This window comes from Macrosteles quadrilineatus, unplaced genomic scaffold (assembly GCF_028750875.1).
Source record: "Macrosteles quadrilineatus isolate MER2022 unplaced genomic scaffold, UCM_ALF_1.0 Scaffold_6__1_contigs__length_79288215, whole genome shotgun sequence".
NCBI classification, from domain to species: Eukaryota; Metazoa; Arthropoda; class Insecta; order Hemiptera; family Cicadellidae; genus Macrosteles; species Macrosteles quadrilineatus.
This window is the reverse complement of record NW_026542599.1, coordinates 19,926,819-19,942,064: the sequence shown is the minus strand read 5'-3', so window position 1 is coordinate 19,942,064 and position 15,246 is coordinate 19,926,819. Positions and strand designations below refer to the sequence as shown.

Genomic DNA, 15,246 nt, shown 5'->3' with positions numbered 1-15,246 from the left:
ATTGGTTTTCGTATACTCTAAGAGTATTTAATCATTTTGTGTCTACATTTCAATAGTTATAAATTGCTACAGATAATTCGTTTGATAATCGATTTTAGTACATAAATTTGAAATTTATCAACACTCCAAAGAACTGTTAATATTTATCAACTATTAATTCAATTATCATATGTATGAATGCATCTTTTATATTTTCCCTGATAAACCTGGGTAAACTAATAAAAACCTCTGATTTCACTGGTAACTATTGTTTGATTAAAGTAACAATGGTAATTGGTAGAAGGGGTTGTTACTACAAAGTTTAGTAAACTAAGTACAAGTAGTTACTAGTTAAGTAATTAGTGTGTTATCTTAAGAAAGACATAGATAACTGTGTATACTTTAATAATAATATATAATAATAATAATATAATTTTAGTGTATCGATACCTAATTTAATTAATTGGCTCAGATACTTTTTTATTGTTTTCCCTTTTCCTTGTATAGAAAAGACAAAGAAGTATAGAGGTGGAAGGAACAGCTGGGACATTAAACTTGACGGAAGATTTATTGCAGTCGAAGGTTGAGATTTGATTAGCTGGGCGGCCCAGCACTTTTGGCAGCAACTCTTAAACATTTTTGTGAGAGACTTTAGGTTATATTGTTCACTGTAAATCTGTAAATAAAACTAAAGTAAATAATATTATTAACATATTTATAACTATATCAATCGGTGGTAGGAGCAGAAATGTTTTTACTAATTTAAGTATCGATTGAATGTGATTAAAATTGCACTTGTTTGAGGCTATTTGCTGGTATTAGTCAAAGTTTTTTAAAGGTTTAGATTGTTTTTATTATTTAAAGTTATTGGATTGGATAATATTTATGTTAAGGTATTTTTTTTATTATTTGAATAACAATATAATTTAACTTTTCATAACGTTTTAAAATAAGTCTTGTACATTTTATGTGATTTTATTGTTTATTTTATTGATGTTTTCTTGCTAGTTCAATGTATTTAAAACATTTTTTCCTCAACATATCGTGTTAATTTTGCAAACAGTTATTGTATTGGCGACTGTTATATTAAAATTGAACAAACCCGACTTAAATGTTTTTTTTTAATATGTTTTGATGAACAAATCTTAAAACATATAGAACTTAACCGTACAGATTGTCCTTAACATGAACAGTTGTCAAACTCAGTTCAACTGATATTGCTACTGCATAATTAATTTGACCTGTGATATCAATGTTGATTTACAACCTATTGTCAATGTGCAATACGGTCCATAGAAAATTGTATTTTATATCAAACTTGTGCACCATAATAAAACCTAAAACTGTGTGTTATAATCATGAAGTATTTGCTAATCCGTGTTTACCTTTTTTTACAAAATGACAAAAATATTTGCAGCAATATCTTTTGGATTCAAATCATCCATTGAATATTTTTAAAGGTAACGCTGAATTTAAATCTTACGCGTACATTTTGGTACATTAAAGTGGGGTGGTGCAGGTTATGGTTTTATTATACCATATTTTACCATTGGGAGCGAGATGGTCAAGTGGTAGAGTGTGGGACTTTGTTCCCAAGGTTTCCAGTTCAAATCTTGCCATTCACCAATTGTTTTTATCTATGAGATAATCCCGAAACTCTCTAGGAATAGTCGGAAGTAATGTGTTAAACATTTCCGAGCTAGATCTAGAAACATAGGACGTGAAGTCGAAAAAAAATTCTGCTATACCACATACAAGGTAGGGTTATACATTAATTTATTGCTTATTGAAAAAATCGGCAAAAAAGGTTTATTTGAAGCTAAAAAATATAAAACAACTTTGGTTATATTCTAAACCTTGTTTAGCTATACACATCGAATCATCATATCTTAAATAAATTAACACTCTGTAAATTTTATTCACTTTAAATGTATAAAAATAAAATTGCCTTATGTTGAAGGTATTTCCAGACAAAAATCACTAAGCATAACTGATATTTTATCAGATTTAATGGTTCACTGGCTATGTAGATGTACACTGTAATTTATGCTCTCTGAGATATCAACTTTGAAATACGATCTGTTACCAAGGTGTAGTAGGTCACTAGTTATAAACAACTACTGATAGTTGGTACAATAGTTTTGAGTTATAAGCAGCTATTAATTGTGCAGTGCTGTATCAAATTTAAATATAGCTACGATCAGCTTATTAAGGATTTATATATATATATATTACATTACTTCTACTTTTAGTTAGGGAAAATCAATGAAAGCCCCCTTTAAGATATTATTATTATCAAGCGTGTAACAAACCTGTTTCATTGATAAAAATTTGAAATGAAAATTGAAATGCATTTTGAACTTCGTGTGTCATGTTTTAGGATCGATTAAATTGCGAAAAAATGTGTACTGTGATTCAAGTTTGAATAAGTAGTTTTAAGAAGAAATGAGTAAACCTAAATGTAAACTTATTCTTACTTAAAATAGAGGTGTTGTATTTCTTGGTTAATTTCTTTCATTGAACATTAAGGTAAGGACGCATGTTTTTCTTAAGAAAGGTTCTACCAACTGTTAACGGTTATAAATATTAATAGAAATATCTCATGAGATCTAGTTAATTTCAGTAAACTATTGTTATTTGAAAAAAAAAACCAAAACAAACTTACAATTAAAGTTGACTGTCGCTAGTTTAAAAACCCAATTAACAGTGGTGTAAAAAAGAGGATGGGTACCTAAGAACCTACAAGATAAAAACTAAAACATACTCATAGTTTTAGAAAATGGTTTTAGAATGTTATTTTTATTTCTTTGAATAAAAGTGTCCTGTTTATGAAACATAGTAAAACTTAACTCCCTACAAAAAAAAAATGTTTAAATGCTCAGTAACTCTATCGTACTGAAAATTTAGCAAAGATGTAATTTAAAACGATTTTAAGATATTTTTTTTAATTATTAGAGACATAGTATTCAAGTAAATGTGACATTTAATGTTTGAAACACAAATGAGCCGTGTTCACAATAATAATCAGTCTGGTACGATATGTGGGGACTTATGAGCCACGAGAGTTGATTAGTTTTGTCACAAAGGCATCATAATTATGTTCATCAAACATACTCATTTATATACTGTAGAGTCTAATATCTTTGGGTATCAACGGGATTATTTATTCTGTTTATATATATACAACAAAATACATTATAAAACTGATAATAATTACATAAAAGATCCTAGATGTCGGCGAAATAAAAGGTCAGCCTCGTCTAATAATATGAATCTTTTACAAACCTTCTATAAGTAAATACTTGTCAACATATGCAAATGTTTTTGTTGAAATTAAAATTTAAAGTATTTAAGATAAGTTACATAAATGAATAAGGACGTTGCATTTTTAATTAGTTTACATTGTTGTTTAATGTTCATTACTTTTTTTGTCCTTAAAACATAGTGTTTCAATATACATATCTTACCTTTTTCAACTAAAGCTTTTATTTACTAATTACTCAACTAGAACCTTAGAACTGATTTATTTTGGTCGGTGTATCAATTATTGATAAAAATGCTAAAAGGGCCAACGAGAAGATACATTAATGATATCGTTATAGATTATAATGTATAATTGTAATTAATTAATTTCATAGTACTCTAAATAGTGTTGAGAATAACTCACTAACGTATGGAACTGTTTTTAATCATGTATATTATTATGGATCCATCCCAATCATATAGAACTCGTATTTTTTGACAGTATAAATATAGAATGTAGCCTATATCGTTAATTTTCTCAGTAATGTTCCTGATGCAACGAAAGTAATTTCTCAGGCTCTACTACCCATGTTATTACATTACAAGCAAAGTAATTTTTTAGTTACAAATAAAGTAGTAATAAACAATCAATTACTTTAAAACTAATTAGAAATATAGACTAAATATGACATTATAATAATATACAAAATTCTGTACCTGATTAAAAATCATTATAACAATTCATATCTAATACCATAAATTCCTTTTTGATCAGCATCTTAGGTGTTATAAAAATACCTGAAGGTACAAAAATACATCAAATAACACTTTTAATAATATATTTTTTACACTTATGTACTAACAAGACGGTAAATATATATGAAAGATGGTATGTGGTGATAAATTTCAATTGAACACTCCAATCATCATCAGACCCAATAGGGGAAATGTCCGGCGACTTGCCTATTGGGTCTGATGATGACACTCCATCCAATCAAAATCGACCACCACTTACCATCTTTTATATGTATTTACCGTCTTGTGTGTAAACAGTGTTTTTTTACATTTATTATTACAAGTGTTATTTGACGTATAATTTGTACTTTCAACCATAATTCGTACTAAATAACAACCACTAAAAGGTATAACAAAACAATAAATTTAATAGTAGCTTTCTAGATTCCTTGTAAATAGATACATTACAAGTTACATTACAGGTTAAGTGTAAGAAAGGGCCATGTGGCCCTAAATTTGCCTGTATAAATAAATGTTTTTTCATTTCATTTTTTTTCATTTCATTTTTTTCATTTCATTTTTTCCATTTCATTTCATTTACAAGATAATTTAAACCCCATGATTGATTAGTAATTTTATAACGTTAGATTCGACCTAAACCCGAAAAATAATGTATATTGTTATAGTGTACATGCTAAAACAAACAAAGGTTGGTGTATATAAATTATTTTTTATTATTACAAAATATTATATGGTTACGATAAAAACTACACAAATGAAGTATTTTTTACACGCACCAAAGTGACAACCTTGAAAAATCGTGTTATATTCTCTCTTCTTTTTTAACTTGGACGCTTACGTAGATTTGAGAAGGGACCTAAATCTAAAAATATAAAAGTGTTCACAAAAGAGCTAATAACCAAGGGATTACCTGCCTCAAGCAGAGCAACAACAATGACATAAAACATGAAGAGAACTTAATTAAATCTCTATTTTCGCTCAAGACCTTTGTTGTGAATAAAATATATAAAGTGTGTTAGAAATGTGTTTGATGTATGCAATTTGATAGTTGTAATGAACACTTCTATATGTAACGCATTAGAATGTAATAAATTTCTAATTAAATAAATCACCAGTTCTTTGTTTCACAACCTTTTGTTTTATTTATTTTTACAAAGTACAATTATTATAGTTTTCCTAATATTTATATTAAATTAACTGAAATTAAATTCATAGACTCTTATTGTTTTAGTTTGCACAAAATATTTTACAAAAGAAGGTCTAAATTGTATGTAAAATTGAACCTTAATAGTGGCTCTCATGGGTATTATTAAATAAGACTTGATAACATGGTCGACTCCTCATCTATGTTTGCAAACATATAAGGAGTAGGACGAAATCTAAGGAATTTGAACTTCACACTTGCTATCAAAGGGTGACATGTCATTGAGGGTATTGCTATTGAGGTTTCACTATATTATATGCTTTCAGAAGATGAAATACTCATGTTTTGTGTATAGAAGCAGCCAGAGTTCTATTCATTTTAAAACACTTTTCAATGTGGAAAGAGATAATGGAAAAGCCAACCAAAATCGCATTAACATTCGAACTAATAGTTTGATATTCAGTTAAAAAACTATTTAAGTTGAAACCTCTTTGCTTAAGTCAGTATTACTCAATGTATTTTTTTTACCATAATCTTCTAACATGTTTCTGTAAAGCTAGGAGTAAGTGCTGGTAAAACCCACTAATCATTTAACGTCAACCAGCCATAAAGTATCGGCAAACCCAAGCTATATTTTACAGATAATTTACCACCAGATCAGATTCCAAGTTGTGCTTTTGGTTAAGAAAATGCTATTGATTCTGAAACACTTCCTCAGGGGTTAAACGTTATATAAACTATAAAAAAGATAAACTAATTAAAGTTGTGGATTACTTAATTATACATCAGCATGCTTATAATTTTTAAAATAATAATAAATATCAAAGTAAATTTGTATTTTCTATGTATTAATGGTAAAATGTAAAGTTTAAGGTTTTTAAAACTAGTTATACAAAATTTTTCTGGATATATTTATAATTATTAATTTAATATTCCTTACACCAGGCAAATATAGTCGGATCTGGTGAAATAATCTATCAAGACATCCGCCTGCCAAGACATCTACCTGATACATGTAGGCGCATGTATCAGGTGCGCTTTAATCATGCACTGTATTACCTTAAAATCACACAGTAGAATATGTACAAGTATGTAGGATCATAGTTGATATCTTAAATGTAGCAGTTGGTTAAAATAATTCATTCAATATTTATGAACATTATTTTATTAAGTACCATAGTTTTATGCATTATAATTTAACTATAAACACTAATACTTTGTCATTAATTAATTTTGCAGCTCTTGTCTAACTTACGAAATATTTCATTGAATAGTAAAATGCTTAATGCTTTTTACAATGAATGAATTTCATAACGTAATTTATGATCCAACTTTAATGTAGAAAGCTGAGACAAATACTATTGAACAGTCTCACATTTTAACACTCTAACAATGTATTTTTTACAAATAAAATAAACTCACATAACTGTTTTTACCTGAATTTTTAGTGTAGATTATTTTGTTGGAGCAGTGACCCCCATCCAAAGAGACGTGTAATTTCATGCCTGCCAATTCCTGATTTCCATTTCGCCAGGATGTAGGATTACAGGAGAGGTTTTAAGAACGATTGTTTTATATGCATAAATTGTATACTCCTCAACAGAAAAAAATTATAATTCGACGTTTTAAATTATGTGTGTTTTCAAAATTTTTCCAACTAAAAAACAGGCTCTTCGTCAGGATTGTTTTATAAACATTAGGCAGACTAATTAATTTTAATCATTTCGAACAACATTAAATAATAATTTTAAATAATATTAATGAAAAAAATAATCACATACTAGTTATGTATATCAATAAATTGATTATTGAAAAACTATACAAAACTAAATTAGCTATTACCAGGATACGATTTTATCATCAAAATAAACTACAATTAATACCATGACTGTAATTATAAATTACTCTCAAAAAATATATTTTACTTTTACTTGACACATAACATTGTTTTTATTTAATCTCGCCGCTAAAATTTCAAAACTTTCTTCTTGGCATTAATTCATGTCAGTAGATTAGGGTGGCCTGTATAGTTAGTTATAGTCAATATTCCTTTAGAACATTTCTTTTTAATATCTCTGTAAAAATATAGATTTTTTTAAACATTAGGTTTAATCACATGTAAATCCACAATACAATAACTAAATAATCATTTGTAAAAGTTGCAGTATAGACAAGTTAGCTGGTATAGTGGGTCCTTTCAAATTTTAAATTCGAAGGACCAATGATTCCAATCGAGGTATACTTTTTATCAAGATGTTATTTGTCAATCCACTATCAATCAATGACTCTATATAACAATTTATTGACTTTAGATAGCAACCAGACCAGGATTCGGACCTTTCCCAAATGTAAAAACGTCAAGGACACACATAAAAAAATATTAAAACTATGTTGACGTTAGATAGTTACGAGAACAGGGCTAAGACATTTTCTTCAAACCAGTTAAAATACTAAATACACAGAAAAACACAAATAATTCAAGAAAACACTAATTAAAATTTATAATCCTGTGCGTTTAAATGTAGAGAAAGGATGCAAAGAACCTGCATAATTGTTATTATTACTTAACTCAACACGAACCAAGTTACATTTTAATTAATTATGTTATTTATTTAGGTACTCTAAAACGACTTTACACAGAGCTACGTCACATAACATACGTACATTACTCTCGTCTTTCGCGTAGTTAAAGCGTAACTCTCATGACGGTGTAGTTTCAACTGAATCTGCTTCAAGACCTGAATCTTTATCTCTTGTTGACAAAGCTAACTGATAATCTAATGAATGTTTCCTTTTATATGATTATGGTTGACACATTTATTTCATGACCTAGAAATTAATATTTGTGGAACGCGTAAGACACAGATTTGGATAATTCTCATACTTTGGTAACCTCTTATTTGAACTAAGCTTTGGTGGCAACGTCGCACCTGCCACGGATATAACAGTAATACAAAACATGTAAGCCTAAACATAGTGCAAACACTCCATTATGATTTGTAACAGCTGTTACAGTAGGCCGAGATTGCGGCGATGCCACTTATTTTCACTCTCGCCGATGCCTTGTATTAGAAGAGGCCATGTAGTCCAGTAAAATTAGACATTTTGGTATGCAAAAGGTCGGGTAGTTCTGATTTTTGGATATGTTGTTAGTATTGGGCCCATAACATAAAATCCAAGTTATCCACCTCGAGATGCTGCCGCTCGCCGCGGGGCGCGCCACTTGTTATCGAAATATACTAAATAAGGCAATTCCTATTGTTTTTCACTCAATATCGCGAACCGCTCATTTTACCGAAAATTTTATATTATTCCATTAAAGAAGAATAAATTTGTGACAGTTTAAGCCCAACAGCAAGTATGTAGCGTAAATAATAGTCAAAATACAGACCATCAAAATAAATAAATTTTCCAAAGACCGATAAAAATTGTGGTTTTTTCAATATTTCCACAATATAGTTGTTTGAAGCAAACACCGTATTGATTTAGAGAGTATGCCAGTTTATTTGCTATAAATAGAAAATAAATGAAAGTATGAATAAAAATACCCCCACCTCAGCAAACCTTCAGACTAAGCGAATTTCCATTTGCTTGATTTGATTTTCACAAACCTATTTAAATAACATTAGGTTTAACTGGTGCCTAGGTTTGCTGCTACAGGGAGGGTAATACAGTATATTAAATAATAATAGTATGATAAGAAACAAATAAATTTACCCAATTTTATAAAAATGTGTCTATAAATAAGGAAAAAAACAATAATTAAAAATCTTTGCTATTGGAATAACTTGAGGTGTTTTAATTTACATTTTTTAATTTTCTCCGTAACCAATAACTGTAAAAAACATTTTAATGTACTATATTATTTGTTTTTAAGCTCTACAAAATGGTCTAGAGATACATTGTAAAATTGTATGTTTTAAGGGTCAAAAATACGAAAAAACCCGTTCTTAACAAAAAACCCCATAAAGCAACCGTTCCCATGGCCTGATCAAATCAAATCAAAATCAGTTTTATTTCCAAAAATTCTTTACAACAGAATTATACGATACAATCAACAGAATATACAATCTTAATTTCCTAAGTTTTGTCTTATACTTCAATGATCATGCTTCGCGAACTCGTTTTAATAAATGTAGGTTTACATGCCGAAAAACAGACCTTCAAAATATACCTTCAACGGCAAAACTACTCTTCCCAACGCTGTCAAATGTTTATACATAAACATTTAAGCTAAGCTTTGGGTACAATACTTTCAGATGAAAACAAAATAAAGCAGTTTAACATAGTTAACAGTTTATTGAGGCTGAAAGATCAGGCAAATAAGATCTTCCAATTACAATCACTCTACAGATCTTCCATGCAGCGGGTTATTTTTCCACGCCATGTGCGCCCATCTATACAGGACATGCTGAATATGAATTGAAATACAGGATTGATATTGAAGAACAAAAAAAATTCACAAAGATTGGAAATTTCACTACAAGACGTACAGACAAGTTCTGGTGTGGAATTTGGTCTGATTAGGCCATCGAACAGGCCCTCATAAAGACAATGAAAAGCTCTGGTGGATTGACTCGGGGACGAGGGATAACAGACAAAATGTTGTAACTTGATGGGCGCTTGGGATGATCCGTCCTCATCAAATCTGTAGGAAGTTGAGAAATATTATAAAAAATGACGTCAGTTAAACATTAACAGTGAGCAACATGTTGACGTGCGCCATTCTCGCATTGCTCGAGACAACGAAATTGATGAAAAGATTCAATTGTGGTTTCCTCAACACACACCATTCAATATAAATGATATGCTGATTATTAGCAAATTTCCTTTATAGGGAATACGCTATTACAGTAAGTCTCATGGTAATACCTAGACCCGGGACCGATTTACTTTTTCATTTTGGTATTCCTAGAGGCAAAAAATTCTGTTGGTTCAAATTGTTATAACATATATAAATATATATATATGTGTATGTATATATACTGGGTGTCCGAAAAAGACTCCATAGTTTTAAACATACCTCACGATACTATTGTTCAAATGGATGAGTACTAATCATTTCGTGCTGTGTAAAGTATACTTCAAAGTTTTAGTTTCGTACGTTGACAATGAGTTGCGTACACCTATTTGACCTTGAACATAGTTTTGGTAATAAATTATAATACAAATAATAAAATATTAATGATAAAAATGAGTAAAAATAGCTTGCATGTCTGCAGGGCTACAAATGGTTCGCATATTGAGGCGTGATAGTGTTAAAATAACTTTTATTTTATTACCTTTCATTTAATGTATCAGCATAGCCTTCTCTATGGTATCAGTCGTTGAACAGTAGTTTGTATCTAGTACAATAAATAAATTTTCAAACTAGGTAAGTTTTTTGGAGACACTGTATCCAAAAAAACTAAAGATTTTACTAAACTGTATCCAAAAAAGTTATTATCGTCCGTTAGCACGATGATTCCCAAAAATCATCTGATTTAGTGGAATTTGGTACAAACATTACTTTTATTTGTGAATCAAGAGATGGACTATTTATCATTTACTTTGTATTGTAAGTGACTTAGCCTATTGCTTTTGCTTAATGGCCTATATAAATCATTGAATCATTGAATCATGCACACGTACATTTAATTATTAAAACGAGTTCGCAAAGCATGATCGGCATGATAAGGCCATAGGAACGGTTGCTTTATAGGTATTTTGCCGGTAAGAATATTTTTTTTCATTTTTAACCCTCAAAACATACAATTTTACAAATGTATCATTACAGAATTTTGTAGAGCTTAAAAACAAATAATTTAGTACATTAACATGTTTTTTACAGTTATTAGTTACGGAGAAAATTAAAAAATGTAAATTAAAAAACCTCAAGTTAATCCAATAGCGAAGATTTTTAATTATTGTTTTTTTCCTTATTTATAGACACATTTTTATAAAATTGGGTAAATTTATTTGTTTCTTATCATACTATTATTATTTTATATACTATATTACCCTCCCTGTAGCAGCAAACCTAGGCACCAGTTAAACCTAATGTTATTTAAATAGGTTTGTGAAAATCAAATCTAGCAAATGGAAATTCGCTTAGTCTGCAGGTTTGATGAGGTGGGGGTATTTTTATTCATACTTTCATTTATTTTCTATTAATAACAAATAAACTGGCATACTCTTTAAATTAATACGGTGTTTGCTTCAAACAACTATATTGTGGAAATATTGAAAACCCCACAATTTTTATCGGCCTTTTGAAAATTTATTTATTTTGATGGTCTGTATGTTGACTATTATTTACGCTACATACTTGCTGTTGGGCTTAAACTGTCACAAATTTATTCTTCTTTAATGGAATAATATAAAATTTTCGGTAAAATGAGCGTTTCGCGATATTGAGTGAAAAACAATAGGAATTGCCTTATTTAGTATATTTCGATAACAAGTGGCGCGCCCCGCGGCGAGCGGCAGCATCTCGAGGTGGATAACTTGGATTTTATGTTATGGGCTCAATACTAACAACATATCCAAAAATCAGAACTACCCGACCTTTTGCACAGCAACCCCATATTTTCTCACAGATTTACTGGACTAATGGTAAATGCTGTACTTTCCTATACATAATAGATGATTAAGATGGAAATAGTTTACTCCTATTCATTATTTACTATCCAGCAACTACAACTAGTCATATTTATGGTGAATAATATCATAACAAATCAGAAATGAAGGTTACAATGTGCATTATGTGTTGTTTGATCTCGTTTCAGACAATAGAACTAAGATATATCAGCTGGAATAGCTTCATAACCACAATGTGTTTACAATGACAATAAACGCAGATGATATGACTTATGAGTTGAGTATTGATTAGTTTGGTCTTGTTACAGGAACAAGTGTTGTTGTTATATTATGCAAACTGTAACACATACTGTTAGCAACAATAATACAGTGTTATATTAAGGGTGTTGTTGGATTTTAACTTGTTGGAATATCACGTGATAAAACATTGTATCAGTGTAATGATAATTGAATTGAACGATTCAACGATATAAGATACGTAAGTGATTTAATCATAGAGAGAAATCACTTGCTACGTATTTAACCTTTAATCATCACACATTACTGAAGTTGAATACCTTTGTAAATGAAATTGATACGTTTAGTTTTTCAATTCTTCTAACAATATAATCTTTATCGTTTTGGTAAGGACATTATATTGGAAAAAGGGAATACAGCCAATCATTTATACAATTGTATTTCTATAGTTTTACATATTCTTAATTAAATCTTCATACGTCTAAAGTCTTTTTTAAAATATTACCACCTATGATAATAAACCTACTATCAACTTATAGTTTCTTATGAATCTTTCGGTAGCACAACTACTAGAGTCCAGATTAAATGTAGTCTTTTAGAAAATGAAGATAACATTTTTCCTGTGAGCCCAAGTAAGAGTAACCCATTATCCTTAAAGTAGAACAGTCAAACATATCAGGAACATAATGAAAACATTTTTGATATACCAGAAAGGTTTTAGCAAACACCTCAATTATTATATGGGACTTAATGTGGATATTTTATCCTGTATGAATGGCAAAAGATACTTATCTTAGCCCTTAGTCATACATTTCCCAATTAACTGGTTTTATGCTACGATTGAAAAATTGTAATTTGGCAAACTAACTAAATGTTTTTAATAAAATAGGATGAACAGTTAGTATGAGTTTTTACGCAAAGATTTGTTGTACTATATTATCAAATCATCATTATTTTATTTCTTCCTTTATACAAAGTTCCAATAAAATTCGCTCTTCGAGGAAGTTTAGGTATTGGATACAGATAAAAGCAAAGCCTGTCCCAACATCTGGCATTTATTGTCAAGATACAATCACGACATGTTTTATTCATAGCGAATATTTGGGATTCATACTGCAAAAGATTTCCTTGTGTGTTTTTTATAAGTGACTTGGATAGGATTTTCTCAAATTATGTAGCAAGTAGCAGGTTGTTTGAAATCTTAAGTATAATTTAGGCAAAAGACAATCTTACTCTCTTATTATTTACTATTTGTCAGTGGTATACGTCAATAAGTACAAATAACTTGCAACATTGTTAGGCCTATTCAGCGTTGAAAGCTTCTTTAGCACTTTGGCATTACAAGAGGTTCTTGTCAACATTGTACTCCTAAAGAATTGGTACATAATTGTTCGGTTGAAATTACCCGTTAAGGAAGTGAATTGTTTAGTTCGAGCAATTAGTATGGGCAATTTATTTCACTATGGATTAATTTCTTGTCTCCTTATCCGTAGGGTTGACGCATAGTTTAGATAAGCAAGATCAAAGCTAGTTTTCTTAGGTCTTAACTTCATACTTGAAACCTGGCATAGCTAACCTGGTTGTATATACATAAGTTGTATGTAAAAAATAACAAACATATTTAACAACGAAAACAATTAACTAATTAATTTACTTAAAAGACATTGTTGTCTCCCAAATTTTACTCGAAAAATGTTATGAAGTTTTATTTGTTAAGTTTCATATGAAGTACGACAGCTGGCTGACAGCTTATGTGTCATAATTTTTTATAACTCTGAAAACGATAGCGTAACTTATTGAATCACAATGTAGAACACCTTTATATGACGGAGAAGAAAGTATATTAAGTTTTAGCAATTTATACTTCTCTACCTATGTCTATATGATATTTTTTTTTTTTAGACTAATACAAAATGCAAAAGTACTTAACCAATCACCTTGAAATCCCTTAATACCCGTTTATAGTCTAAATGTTTTACTTGTAATAAATAGTTTATATAAAACAGTTCAATTAATCATCCTTAACCTAAAAAGAGTTAAAATGGAGGTGTACCATGATTTACGCAAAATGTGGATTTTAAATAGACCTAAACAAACTTCTAGTCACCTCCTTATATTTATGTCGAACTTGTTTTAAAGATAAAAGCCAAGTGTGAAATTTAATTTACTTAAAATATAAATTATCCGTGAATAAAAAAGATACGGTTCGCTATTTCAAGCCAAACTTCCGCTATCTTCTTTTCAGCTGATTAATATTCGAACAGTGTTCTTAAAACATACCAAAAGTATGAACTGCAAAAAATATCACTCTTACATAATTTGTTTTCCTTACATTGAAATATTTCAACAATAATATTTTTGTACACCAAAGAGGAAGTATGGTGGATATATTTACAGGCGTTTTTGTATGGACTCCGAAGACGTCTAGGTGTATTGAATACAAATGAAAAACCACCTAATACATCATCTGGCTTTTATTGTCAAGGAGTGGGTTTGAAACTTTATTCATCTCTGATACCCCTAAAAAGATAGTGATAGTGAATGATTTTGTCAAGTGCTGTTTCGATTCAGTCATTTAACGATAATGTACAACAAATTTTTAAAACAAATAGAATTTCTTTATCCTACGTCTTATCTTAGTTTCAATATGAACCCATCCTGGATTATGCTATTGGGTGTTACTAGCAACATAATCCCAAAATCTGGTTTTTCGTTTGTTGTTAAATTGGAAACAATTAAACAATTCATTGGGATGGTTCGGATAATTTGAATAATAAGAAACTTAGCTCGTAATATTTTAACCTACTCTCACTGGTAACATAAATACTAAAATTGATAAACACATATTGCTCTAATAGTTTAAGTGTATTGCTGGTGAATTTTTAAACAAATATCAGTCTTAGATTACTATATTTCCTAATTTATCCAAAAATTCTTAATTTAAATCCAGAAATTTATTGAGTCAGCAGGATTGCTAAGAATAAAAAAAATACACTATTTTCAAGTTATACTGATATATTAAGGAAAAAGTGTTATTTATTTCATTCTAAAATCCACAATAAACTCTTGGGATATGAGAAATAGGATTAAAAGATCCCAACGAAATACGCACAAAGCAGTGGATTACGTGCCACTAACAGATCAACAATACCACAAAATATAAAGAGAACTTAATTACATTTCTATTTTGACTCTAAGGGCTGTGTCATACTGTAGATAAAAGATAAAACCCATTGTATAATGTCAGTTTTAATCAAAGTTATTATATTTTACATAGCTTTTTCTGAATGGTTACACAAATCGTTATT

The 15,246-nt window shown here is 29.5% G+C and overlaps 1 protein-coding gene across 1 annotated transcript in view; it reads right to left on the bottom strand.

Moving 5' to 3' along the window:
• Window positions 1-15,246, bottom strand: part of LOC128997372 (thrombospondin type-1 domain-containing protein 4-like) — a 368,834-nt gene that overhangs the window by 63,816 nt on the left and 289,772 nt on the right. The window lies entirely within an intron of this gene.